Here is an 11,093-nt window from a genome sequence, read left to right on the forward strand (position 1 = left end):
GGGTATTAAGCCTGTATGGACTGTATGAGTCATTGTGGAGGATCACCTGGAGGACTGTGCTTGAAAGAAGAGCAATTGTCCCCACTGTAGCTGAACCTGGCCCTGTTTGCATGTACTCATACGTACGGAGCTGGCTAGGACTTTTCCTTATCCCTTCAATCGGCCTTAAGGAATGCAAATGGGTCCAGCAGAGGTACAGTCTTTGAAGCAAGGTGACAGGTCAGTGTTGCCCCGCCCCATAGCTCCCAAGAAGCGTGTGTGAGCCGGGTGGGATGGAGAGCCCTGCTCCACGCTGTGGGCTGGGATTGAGCCTCAAGATAGAGGCTCTGACTTCCCAGGGCATAAAAGATCACACATCAGAGCTGAAGCACCAAGCCCAAAACATTAGATACTATCTCAGTTGTGTTATGCAGATTACTCTTTCTGCACATCCTTCTCTCTGCGTGTTGCAGAGGTGATTTCAGGCCTCTACCTAGCCCGGCTCACAGCGCTCACGGACTTTCACTATTCTCACAGTCACTCATCCTCAAGCCACTCCCTTCTTCACAAATTAATAAAATGCAGGTTCAGCCCTAGGTCAAAGCCTGTGTTCCAGTTAGCCATCACTGTGGCTGGACTTAGGACCCCCTCGGTCCCCACCATCTTGGATATATAATTGTGCCTTTACTTATGCTATGCTTGCACTGGAAGTGGTGGATTGGAATTAATTTGCTAGAATTCCAATGGCTTTCCCTTGAGATGAGAGATATAAACTGCCCAGACCTCAGTGAGGACTGGCAAGGGCTCTCTATAAGGTGTAAACATTTTCTCCCACTCTTTTCACTCCTGAAGGTTATACAGTAATTTTTAAAGTTTCCTTTTCTACTTCAGTTACTATTATATCGGAACATAACCGATTCTATATAATGACTTTATACCCAATGACTGATAATTTCATTAAGTCTAACAACAAGCTTCTGTATTTTTGACTTGCCCAATCTTGACATTTGCAAACACTTTTTAAATTTTACACTACTTAAGTTTTAATTCTTGTCCTTGCCTGGCTGCACTAAGATCTCCAGCACAGTACTGAACAGTGGGGAGAACCAACACCCGTGTCTCCTTCCCATGCTTCCAATATTTCATGTAACATATAACATAAGAGTGACTGAAAAATATGGTGAATGTTTAAAGATACTCATCCCATCCTTGCCACTTTGGGGAGTTCTGAAGTCCTCCTTCATTAGCGTCTTTACTTAGAAGGTGTGACTAAAAATAAAGGAAATCCTGTTGCTGAGGGTCTTTCAACAGAAAACAGGGCCAGGTCTTTACAACTTTCTTGTAAAGACATGGCGCTGTGTCTTCATCCACCTTGTCCCTTGGATCCGGCACTATGTGGTGTCTGGTTCTTCCCCAAAGTCAAGATGACCATGAAAGGAAAACATCTTGAGTTGATCCAGGACATTGAGGCAGCCATGTAAAAGTGTATATAAAGACACTCAAGAAAGAGGACTTCCAGAACTGCTTCAAAAAGTGGCAAGCACAAGGGGATAAGTGTGTTTGAAGTGGGCCACGGGGGGTGGTGGTGGTGGTGGTGGTGGATATTTTCAGGTGAATTAATGGTAACATTTTTTACTTGAATGTTTTTAAATTTAAATACACTGTATTTCCAGGTGTGGCACACACCTGTAGTCTCAGCACTCAAGAGATTAAAGCAGGACTGTCATGAATTTAAGGCAGACTGGGCTACATAGTGAGTTCCAGGCTGAACTGAATTAAAAAGTAAGACCCCATCTTAAAAATAAAATAAATAAATAAACAAAAACTGTATTTTTCCATCACAACTTGTACAATATTTCCTTTGGAGTCTGACGGCTTTGTTTGTTTGTGTAGGTATCTATCACCAGACTGAAGAAGTTTCCTACTAGTCCTAATTCACTTGGAATTTTTTTTTAAGAAGTTTTTAATTCTACCCATTTTTTCTATACTTACTGAAATGATCTAATGGTCTTTCTTTTCCATTCTCTTAATGTGATGAAGTCTTACTGTTGAAACTAGTTTGAATTCCTAGAATAACTACTTTTTTATGTATCATTGGATTAAATTAGCTAACATTGTTTGGGATGCCTATCCAATATTAATGATGTCCTAGATGCCCACAGCCACACTCACTCATTTATGTATCACCTATGGCTGTGCTTTGAGACTTGCCCTGGCATGGTACAGAAATGGAAGCAAGAACTATATAACCCACAAAGCCCAAAGAATTTACTCTTGGGCCTTTTGCAGGAAAAAATTAGTGTGGTCTTAGTCTATTTTCAAGGGAAAGACTGACTAGTATCTTCCTATTCTTGTAACATCCTCATCAGATTTTAGTATTAAGGTTATTCTGATCTACCAGAATACATTTGGGAATGCTTCCATTTTTTTCTTCTCTCAGAATTTGTGTAACATTTGTGTGTCTTCTTTAAAGGTTTGAAAAGCTTGAAGACACTTGGTCCTGGAGTTTTCTTCATGGGAGGTTTTTAATAATTGGTTCAATATGCGTGTTAGTTATAGGACTACTCAGATTTTCTATTTTTTCTTGTGTCAAGTTTGGTAAGTTGAGCGTTATGGCTTGTGTGTAGATGTCCCCCAAGGCCTTATGCAGTCATAGGTGGGGCTTTTTCAGAGGTGGCTGGATCTGGAGTGTGTGATCCTGGGATTGATTCATGGTGCAATGCTAGGATAAAGGGCACTAGAAATATCCTGCCCACCCTAAGTATCCTGGTAAGATGTAAGGGATAGAAAGAACTGTGGTCAACCCTTGTTACCTTGCTACCTTCTGCATGCCATTAACTCTTTCTCCTTTGCAATGCCTGTCTCCCATGCCACCCTGCCTTGGAGTTAGCTGATGATAGACTGAAACCTCTACAAACTGTGAGGTAAATAAACTTTCCTTCCTTTAATTTTGGGTGTCAGGTGTTTTGTCTCAGCAAGAAGAGAAAAGTAGCTAAAACACAGATTTCTGAAGATTTTGTGTTTCATCTTGGTTGTCAAACATATTGATGTAACATTGTTTTTCATACTCTCTTGGTCATTGTCAATTATAGCAACTGGGATGACCAACTCTCCCGTTTGCCAGGACATGGAAGTTTCCCTGGAACATAAGTCCTTTAGTGCTAAGACCAGGACAAGTCCGGGAAAACCAGATCATCCTCACTAGATTCATAGTGATATCTTTTTTTTCCTTCCTGTTAATGATTTATCAATTTTATTAGATTCTTTGAAAATACTGAGCTTTCAAGTAAAGTGCTTGTTCATTTTCACATCATTGATTTCTGATATTATTTCCTTCTTTCTTTCTTTTAGGCATAATTTTCAACTCTCTTCCTAGCATAACGATATGAATATTGAAATAACTGGCTTTCAGACTTTCTTGTTTTCTAAGACATGTGATTAAGGCTATAAATTCCCCTCTATGCCTGATTGTGGCTGCATTCCCTGCATCCTGATATGATAGGCTGTCTTTCAGCACTCTGCTCAACATCTTAATTTCCACTGGAATAGCTTTTATGACCTATGCATGGTTGTACAGAACTGTGTTCATTTACGAACATTTGGGGAATTTCCCAGCTATATTATTGTTCTGGACATCTAGCTTAAGTCCGACGTGGTCAAGGAACACATAAATAAGATTTCAATCTGTTGAAATTTCTTGAGACTTACGTTATGACTCTCCATATAGTCAATTTTGGTAAATGTTCTATGTGCACTTGAAAATAATGTGTGTGTGTTTTGCAGGTTTTTAAAAGTATTTTTAAAATTAGCTTAAGCTTGTCAATTTTTTTGTTAAAATTTCCATCTCTTAATTTTTTGTGGTTGTTGTTTGTTCTTTTTGTTTCCAGGAAAGATGAGTGGATAAATTTTATTTTGTGTAGGACTGCTGGCAAGGAATTAACTTTTTATTCATCTGAAAATGTGTAAATTCACCTTGCTTCTTAAAGGATATTTTTGCTTAGTATAAGATTCTAGGTGGACAATTACTTTTGTTCAGTATTTTATTTTATTTTATTTTTGTCTTTTTGAGACAGAGTCTTGCTATGCAGTTCAGGCTGGCCTTGAGCTCACTTTGTAGCCCAGGCTGGTCTCAAAATCGCAACAGTCCTCCTGCCTCAGCCTCCCAAGTGCTGGGACTACAGGCGTGCGCCACCATGCCTGGCCTATTTTATATTTTTTGAGGCAGGGTCTTGCTTTATAGTTCAGGCCTTGAACTTACCATGCACTCCAGGCTGTTCTCCATGAGGTCAGTTAATTATAGTCTGACTTTTATCTTTTCTGTTGCAAGGATAAAATTCTTTGTAACTGTTATTCTTTTGGAAGTATGTGTCTGTCTCTTCTCTGGAAATTTCAAACATATCCCTAGGTGCATTTTCTATTGTCTTTTCTCACTTGGGTTTGAATACGTGGTTTAATATCTTTCATCAGTATTAGAAAACTCTCACCCACTTTCCTCAAATATTTTTTCCCATTTTCTCTTTCTGTGACTGAGTTATAGGACCTAGTAGTATAACATTAGGACAGTTTTGAAAATACAAAATCCTGCAGCTGTTTCTAATTTCCAGGATTATCTCACTGTTTTATTAAAATATACTTTAGAAGATCTAGTTAACATAACGTCTAACCAGGTGTAGTGGCGCATGCCTGTAATCCCAGCACTGGGAGGCTGAGGCAGGAGGATCACTGCAAGTTCAAGGCCAGCCTGGGCTACATAATGAGTTCAAAGCCAGCCTGCACTATAAAGCAAGACTTTGTCTCAGAAAAACAAAAAAATAAATAAAATAAAATAATGTTTAATGCATCCACAGAACAAGAAGGCCCTAGTGCTTTGGCCCCGGGGCTTGACCAAATGTGTGTTCATCAGCCCTCTCCTCCCGTCCACTCTTTCCTCTCCAGGTTCATCTGCTCCCCCAGGTCAAAGCCTGCAATAGGTGAGGTAATTTGTTACTAAAAGTAAGGAACTAACAAACGGACCACTGCGTGACAGTCTTTGAAAGCGTTCTAGTTTTTAGTGGCCATCTTCTGAGGAGTAATTTCAGCTCTGCCTGAAGTCCGGCTGTGGGAGCAAACGCAGCATTCCAGGGTGAACATAATCAATGTCTCTGGAGTCAGCCGAGATGCCAGTGCATGGGACTGGGTCCATGCAGCTAAAAACTGGATGAATCCAAACCCTCGTTTGTTTCCTTGGACGGCAGGATGGACGGTTCCCTCCACATATAGCCGACCCCGTTACTGCCCATTTTGCTTTCCCTCAGTTAACCACGGTCAACTGTGGCCCAAACATACTCCACAGAAGATCCCAGAGATAAACCATTCCTAAGGTTCTCATTGCGCACTGTTCTGAGAGTTGGTGACCGAGCCTGACCCCTTCCCAGTCCCAGATGTGAATCGTCCCTCTGGCTAGTGAATCCACACCGTGGACCCTGCCCACCTGTCCGTCGCTCAGTCCTCGCCTTGGTTGTTAGATCGACTGCTAGATCGACTGCTGCGGTCTCTCAAGCGGCCCTTCCACGGTAGCACGGCACCACCCCGCCCCACCGAGCCACCCACCTCACTCACCCCACTTCCCACACGGACACAGCAATGTCTCCTCAGCCCATGGAGAAGGTGGTGAGTACAACACCGTCTGGGGCTCTGAGAGGGGAGAGCAGAGCCACGCGGCTTTTAGGACGGTGCATTGTTAATACTGTCCTGTGACTAGCTAGTGTCAGTTTCTTTATGATGCCTAATTTTCAAATCACACTTTCACACTCTGGTTTCTCTTCAGACCGTATAAATCCCTCACCTTTTTAAAAATCACGCTTTCTCCACGGGTCTGCACGTGTAAGAAAGACATGGCCTTCTAGAGGGGTCCAGCGGATCCTCATTATCCTCATTTCTAAGACCCCACGGGGTGTCTTAGAAAGCAGCCCTGAGGAGGAGGGGAGGTGACTGTATTTAAATGACTGACTAGGCCAGTCTGTCATGAGGTCTGTCCGTAGTTCTTCTTTTTTATTCTTTTTTAAAGAGCATCTTTATTCCAAAGTGCTCTCCCTGCTCTCAGAGGTTTCTTACTTCCTTGGGAACAGATAATTTATTACTCAGAAGAACCTAAATTCTCCTCGAAAGGTAATGTCTGCTGGAGTAGATGTGATCTTTGTTCAACTAAGAGCAGAGCGCTGTCACGGGGCAGTGGCCCAGGAGCATTTTGTGGGAGACAGCTATCTCCTCTGGAAAAGTTTCCCAGTGGAGGGATGGCCCGACGGTTCTGTTTTCAGCAGGGCTGAGCCTGGATTTGGGGGTGTGCTTGCTACCTCCTCCACCATGCCCTTTTACACCTCATAAACGACAAAGTGTGACACTCACCAAGCAGGAAGGGTCACATCTCCCCCGCTTCTACCGTCACATAGATCTGCTGTTCAAGACCTTAGGTGAAGGTCTGGAAAACAAACCAGGGAGAACTGGAGAAAATATTTTTATACTTAGGATACCCAACAGATCGCTCATCCCCTCGGCAAGCGAGAAGAAACTCTGGGATCGTGCAGGGCTGCTGGCAGTAATCCTCCGGCCACCCAGCGGATCTGACGACTCCGAGTCGCATCCCGCTTCTGTTCACCAAGGTGGGGCTGGCCTGATCTCAGTCCCCGAAAGAGCTTGTGAATGGAGATTCAGGCAGGACCTGACCCAGTCCTGGGAAGTCTCACACTGTTTCCTACCATGCCTAGGAATAAAGGAACGAAGGACACACGCGTGACCTGCATGTGCCACTGCCCCCTGGACACTGTCCTTCCGGCCACCTCACACAGCAGAGCCAAGCCTCTCCTCGGCTGTGCTTAGGAGAACAGACATGAAAATACCTGAGACATACGTAGGTCTCTTGGAGAAGGTACTGCGGTAACTTTCTCCTTACTAAAAGAGATGCTCTCTGCCTCCCTCCCTCCATCCCTCCCTCCCCGGGTATTTACCTTGACAGATGATACAGCTACTCGTTCAATCAGGCAGAAACGAAATTGCACATTTTAAACACTGTCACTACAAAGAATTGATTATCACTTGTAAGCAGGGGGCCATTTTCGCGTCTATTTCAGGATCTGGGGTTGAGGAAGACTTAACTCGGGCGTAGGGAGTACTTGGCATGCCCCTCCCCCACAATGTCCTCGCCCACCATCCAGCTCCTCGTTCCCTTTAATGGTTGCCGGTTGTCTCCTTTCACGGAAGTGGGAAGCAAATCTGTTTGTCTTGCTCCCGAAAAAGATTCCACAGCACAGAACGCTGGTGTTTAGAATCGTCATGCGTCCTTCTGGCGCACACTAAACTGCTGCAACCTTGCGGGAATGGTGCTCCCTCTGGGATAAAGCAGCCATAAGAAAAGAACCATTTCATGTCTCCTACGCCCGCGCGGCCAGCAAACCCTGGCAACCACAGCAGTTCTCTTTGCTAAAAGCTCGGGCCTTGCAGCAGCTTGTAATTAGTGTTGTTTAGCATTTCATTTGCCTTTAGTTGGGTAACAAGCACTTACTGATGACTTTTAGGAGTGGAGCACTGCGCTAAGCACAGCGTGGGGACAGGGACAGACTCTGCTCAGTGACCCCTTGGGAATGGAAAGCCTCCTTCACAAGCACGAGGAACGCGTGGAAGCCGCAGCCCGCTGCGGAGATTCTCATCCCTTCACAATGAGGTTCTGGTTCTGGTGCAGACCACTGCAGGGACATGCTGCCAGACGGCGTCACGATGGAAGTGGGGACATACCCGTCACCAGTTCTCTGGGCTGAGGCCACCCTTTCCCCCTTCTAGAGTCCCAGAGCGGTGGGGACAGAGGACAGTGGTAGCCACCAGCCATTGGAAGTCAGCCTGTCCACCATATTTGGCAACGCTCCTGAGGTCTTAGCTTAAAATGGAAGCCTTGGTGAGAAGAAAACTGGGGGGTGGGGGGTGCAGATCTACTCAGAGTGGGGGTTGTGTCTAAGGTCCGTGTGGGGCAGGGGTGGACGTGGACAGGCGTCACTTAGAAATGGAGGGGTGGGGACACCTCCGGTGAGAGCACACTCTTAGCATTGGGAAGTCCTGGGTTCAATCCCCAGCTTGAAGCGTACACAGCAGGAGGTGTGCAAGGGTGCACAGACCTTCCAGGTTGGGGAGCAGGGTGTTGGAGGCGAAGGACAGGGTTGTGAAGTGGGCGGTGCGGGCCCTCGTGGTGAGCAGAAAACTGCCTGCTCTGGGGTCGGGGATACAGGCAGCAGAACATGGCCACGGGACCAGGCCTGCCGGATCCGGAGGGCGGTGGGGTGTGCCAGTGGTCTCCAAGGTTGTTCTGTGCTACCCCTTAACCCCAAAGAAAGTGAAAGAGACATGGCCCTGGGGTGCCCGAGCTTTCTGAGCAGACACTATGTCCCAGGTAAGACCGGCAGGTGCAGTATCAACCCGAAGTGGACCTTGCAGCGCTGGGACCCTGTGCTCTGCTCAGGGCCTGAATCAGTGGAAGCTGGGCTCAGCCAGGGACCGGCGTCCAGGATGGGTGCCGCATACATGGGCACGGAGGGTGAGCCAGTGGGTCGGAGCAGAGATGGGCTCCGGGCTGCAAACTGTGTCTGACACGATTTCTCCTGCCCGCTGGAAACACAGTGTACCAGACTGTAGCACAGAACCGGGACGCAGGAACACCAGGGAGGGATGATTTCAGTCTCCCACTGAAGCCTTCCTTCTGAGGCTGCACGGACTGGAGACAAACCCTGCGGCTCTGAAGGCGCCTCCCTTCTGCAGGGACGGCCCTGCTCAGGTCCTACCACACTTCCGGCCCCAGCTGGTGCGGGTGCACACATACATAAAGACAACAACCTCAGAAAAAGAAGACACATTTCCGGGCCAGCTTTTATTTTTGTGCATCCTCAGGATTTTCAACCTTGCTGTGCACAGCTGCATGGACTCCTCTCCTCCGGGGCCAGAGGCAGACTTCAGGGCTGCAGCTGACTCCGGCCCCAAGGCTGTGACTCACACCGTCTGCCACACAGGCCTGGCGAGGCTTCCGTGGCCGGCCTTCCTGCTGGCCCTGTCCCTCCCCGGCCACACGGTCACCATCTCCCTCCCCACCAGCTGCTCTCGGGAGCGGGGTCCAGGGACAGTCTGACCACAGTCACAGAAGGCTCCAGCACACAGGATTTTATTTTATTTTATTTTATTTTTTAAAGTTCTTTTTTAGTTTTTTAAATTATTATTATTTTAAAGAGTAAATGAAGGATAACATAGTAATAGGGGGCTTACTGAATTACAGACAGTGGTAGGAAATCATCAATGGTTGTCGTTCTACACACACGGGATTTTAGAACACCAGGCGTGAGACTATTTCCCCCTGGATAAAGAGCGCCCCCTCATGGCCCCAGATACGGTGGCAGAGCCAAGACTTGGAGCGGGAGGCGCACGGAGAGGAAGCGCTTCTTCTCGGTGGTGCACCCACCTCCCCCGTGGGTGCCCGTCCCCCTGGCTCAGTCTCCTGTGCTGTCCCCCGCCTTCCTGGTCTCCCTGGTGGCCGCGGAGGTGGAGTTTCCATGGGGCAGCGCAGTGTGCCACTGGACACACGAGGACACCTCCTTGGTCACAAAGGACCGCACAGCTGAGACTCGGGAACCCGCCCCGTGAAGCCTTCCCTTGGCAAACCCCAGGGCCACAGGGACAGGGCTGGTGAGAGTACCGGGGGTGGGGGGAGCCAGGGCCTCTGCTCCCCACCAGCCTCCTCCTACAGAGATGTGGGTGCCAGTGAGAGCACACCCCAGGGACGGGCCATCCGCACGCTGGCAGGGACCAGAACCCGACCCTGGGTGGTGAAGGAGCAGAGGCTGGGGCGTGCCCAGCCCGGCCTGGGAAAAGGCCCACAGCACAGTGCCTGCTTCGGGTGCTGCCATCCACAGGGGGAGACAGCTGCGGAACGGTGGGGGCTGCGAAGAGGGCAAGGCAGGCATGGTGGGGAACACGAACCCCACCCCAAGCGCTTCCTCTCCCCGCACCTCTCCCTGCATGGCTGGGTGGCACGCAGGGCTGAGGGCAGCCGGGGGGGTCGGGGGGGGCAGTGGGCTGGGTATGCAGGGGCCAGGGAGGCCACAGGGGCCAGGGAGGCCACAGCGGCAGGGCCCGCCCAAGGCGTCACACAATGAAGCGGGAAGGATGGTACAGAGCGGGGAGGCACGGCTGAGTGCAGAGCGGGACTGGTGCTCTGGAGTCCACACCGGAGGCCTCCTCCACCCACCGGAAACAGCGCTGGGCAGTGGAGCACCCACTCACACACACATCCAGACAGGGCTGCCCGCAGGGCGCCTGTCCCTGACCAACGTCCTTCAGCAGGGCGCGGGTCCCCCCCCCCACATCTCTCAACCACGGAAAGAGCCGGCAACACTACTGTGGCCACGAGGGGGCGAGGGGTTTGTAGATTCCCGGGCTCCCGAAAGCCTCTCGCTGGCTGCGCAGGGCATACATCACCGCCATCGTGTGCACCATGGCGCTGGGCCGGAGGCGCTGAGCGACTTAGATGCTGCCAGCCCTGCCACGTGCCGACCCCCCAAAGGCCGGGCTCCAAATGGCCAAGTGCCAGGGCAGAGCAGAGACCTGAAACTCCCTGTGGGTCGCCCCGGCACTGCCCAGAATCTCACTGGTCTGTCTGATCCAAGTCAAGTCACCGCTGACCTCCACCTCTGGGGACTCCGGCATTCGGGAACTGTGGTGGAGTGTTTTGAAATCTAACAAGGAGACCGCTGTTCCCTGCCTCTAGGCTTCTCCCACTCAGGCAGGGCTCGGACCTCCCTCCCCCAGACACTCCAGCCTCCACATCTGCTCTCACCTGCACCGATGCACAGCCCCGCAGGCCGTGTCCTTGTAGCTCCCACGAGCAGGAAGGTGGTAATACAGCAGCACAGAACGCTCAGAAGCACAGGCTGCCAGATGGAGCCTTGCCGGTCCTGATGCAGCCCCACCCCCACACAACCCACCTCTGCCCCTGCAGTCAATCACACGGCAGCCAGGAAGCTGTGAAAAGCCAATCAGGGAGGACCCTCTGGATGGATCCCTCTGAGGCTCCCTCTTAGCACAGAATTTAAACCTCATGACCTGGG

Source organism: Chinchilla lanigera, unplaced genomic scaffold (assembly GCF_000276665.1).
Source record: "Chinchilla lanigera isolate Chin_1 unplaced genomic scaffold, ChiLan1.0 scaffold00012, whole genome shotgun sequence".
In the NCBI taxonomy this organism is placed as follows: Eukaryota; Metazoa; Chordata; class Mammalia; order Rodentia; family Chinchillidae; genus Chinchilla; species Chinchilla lanigera.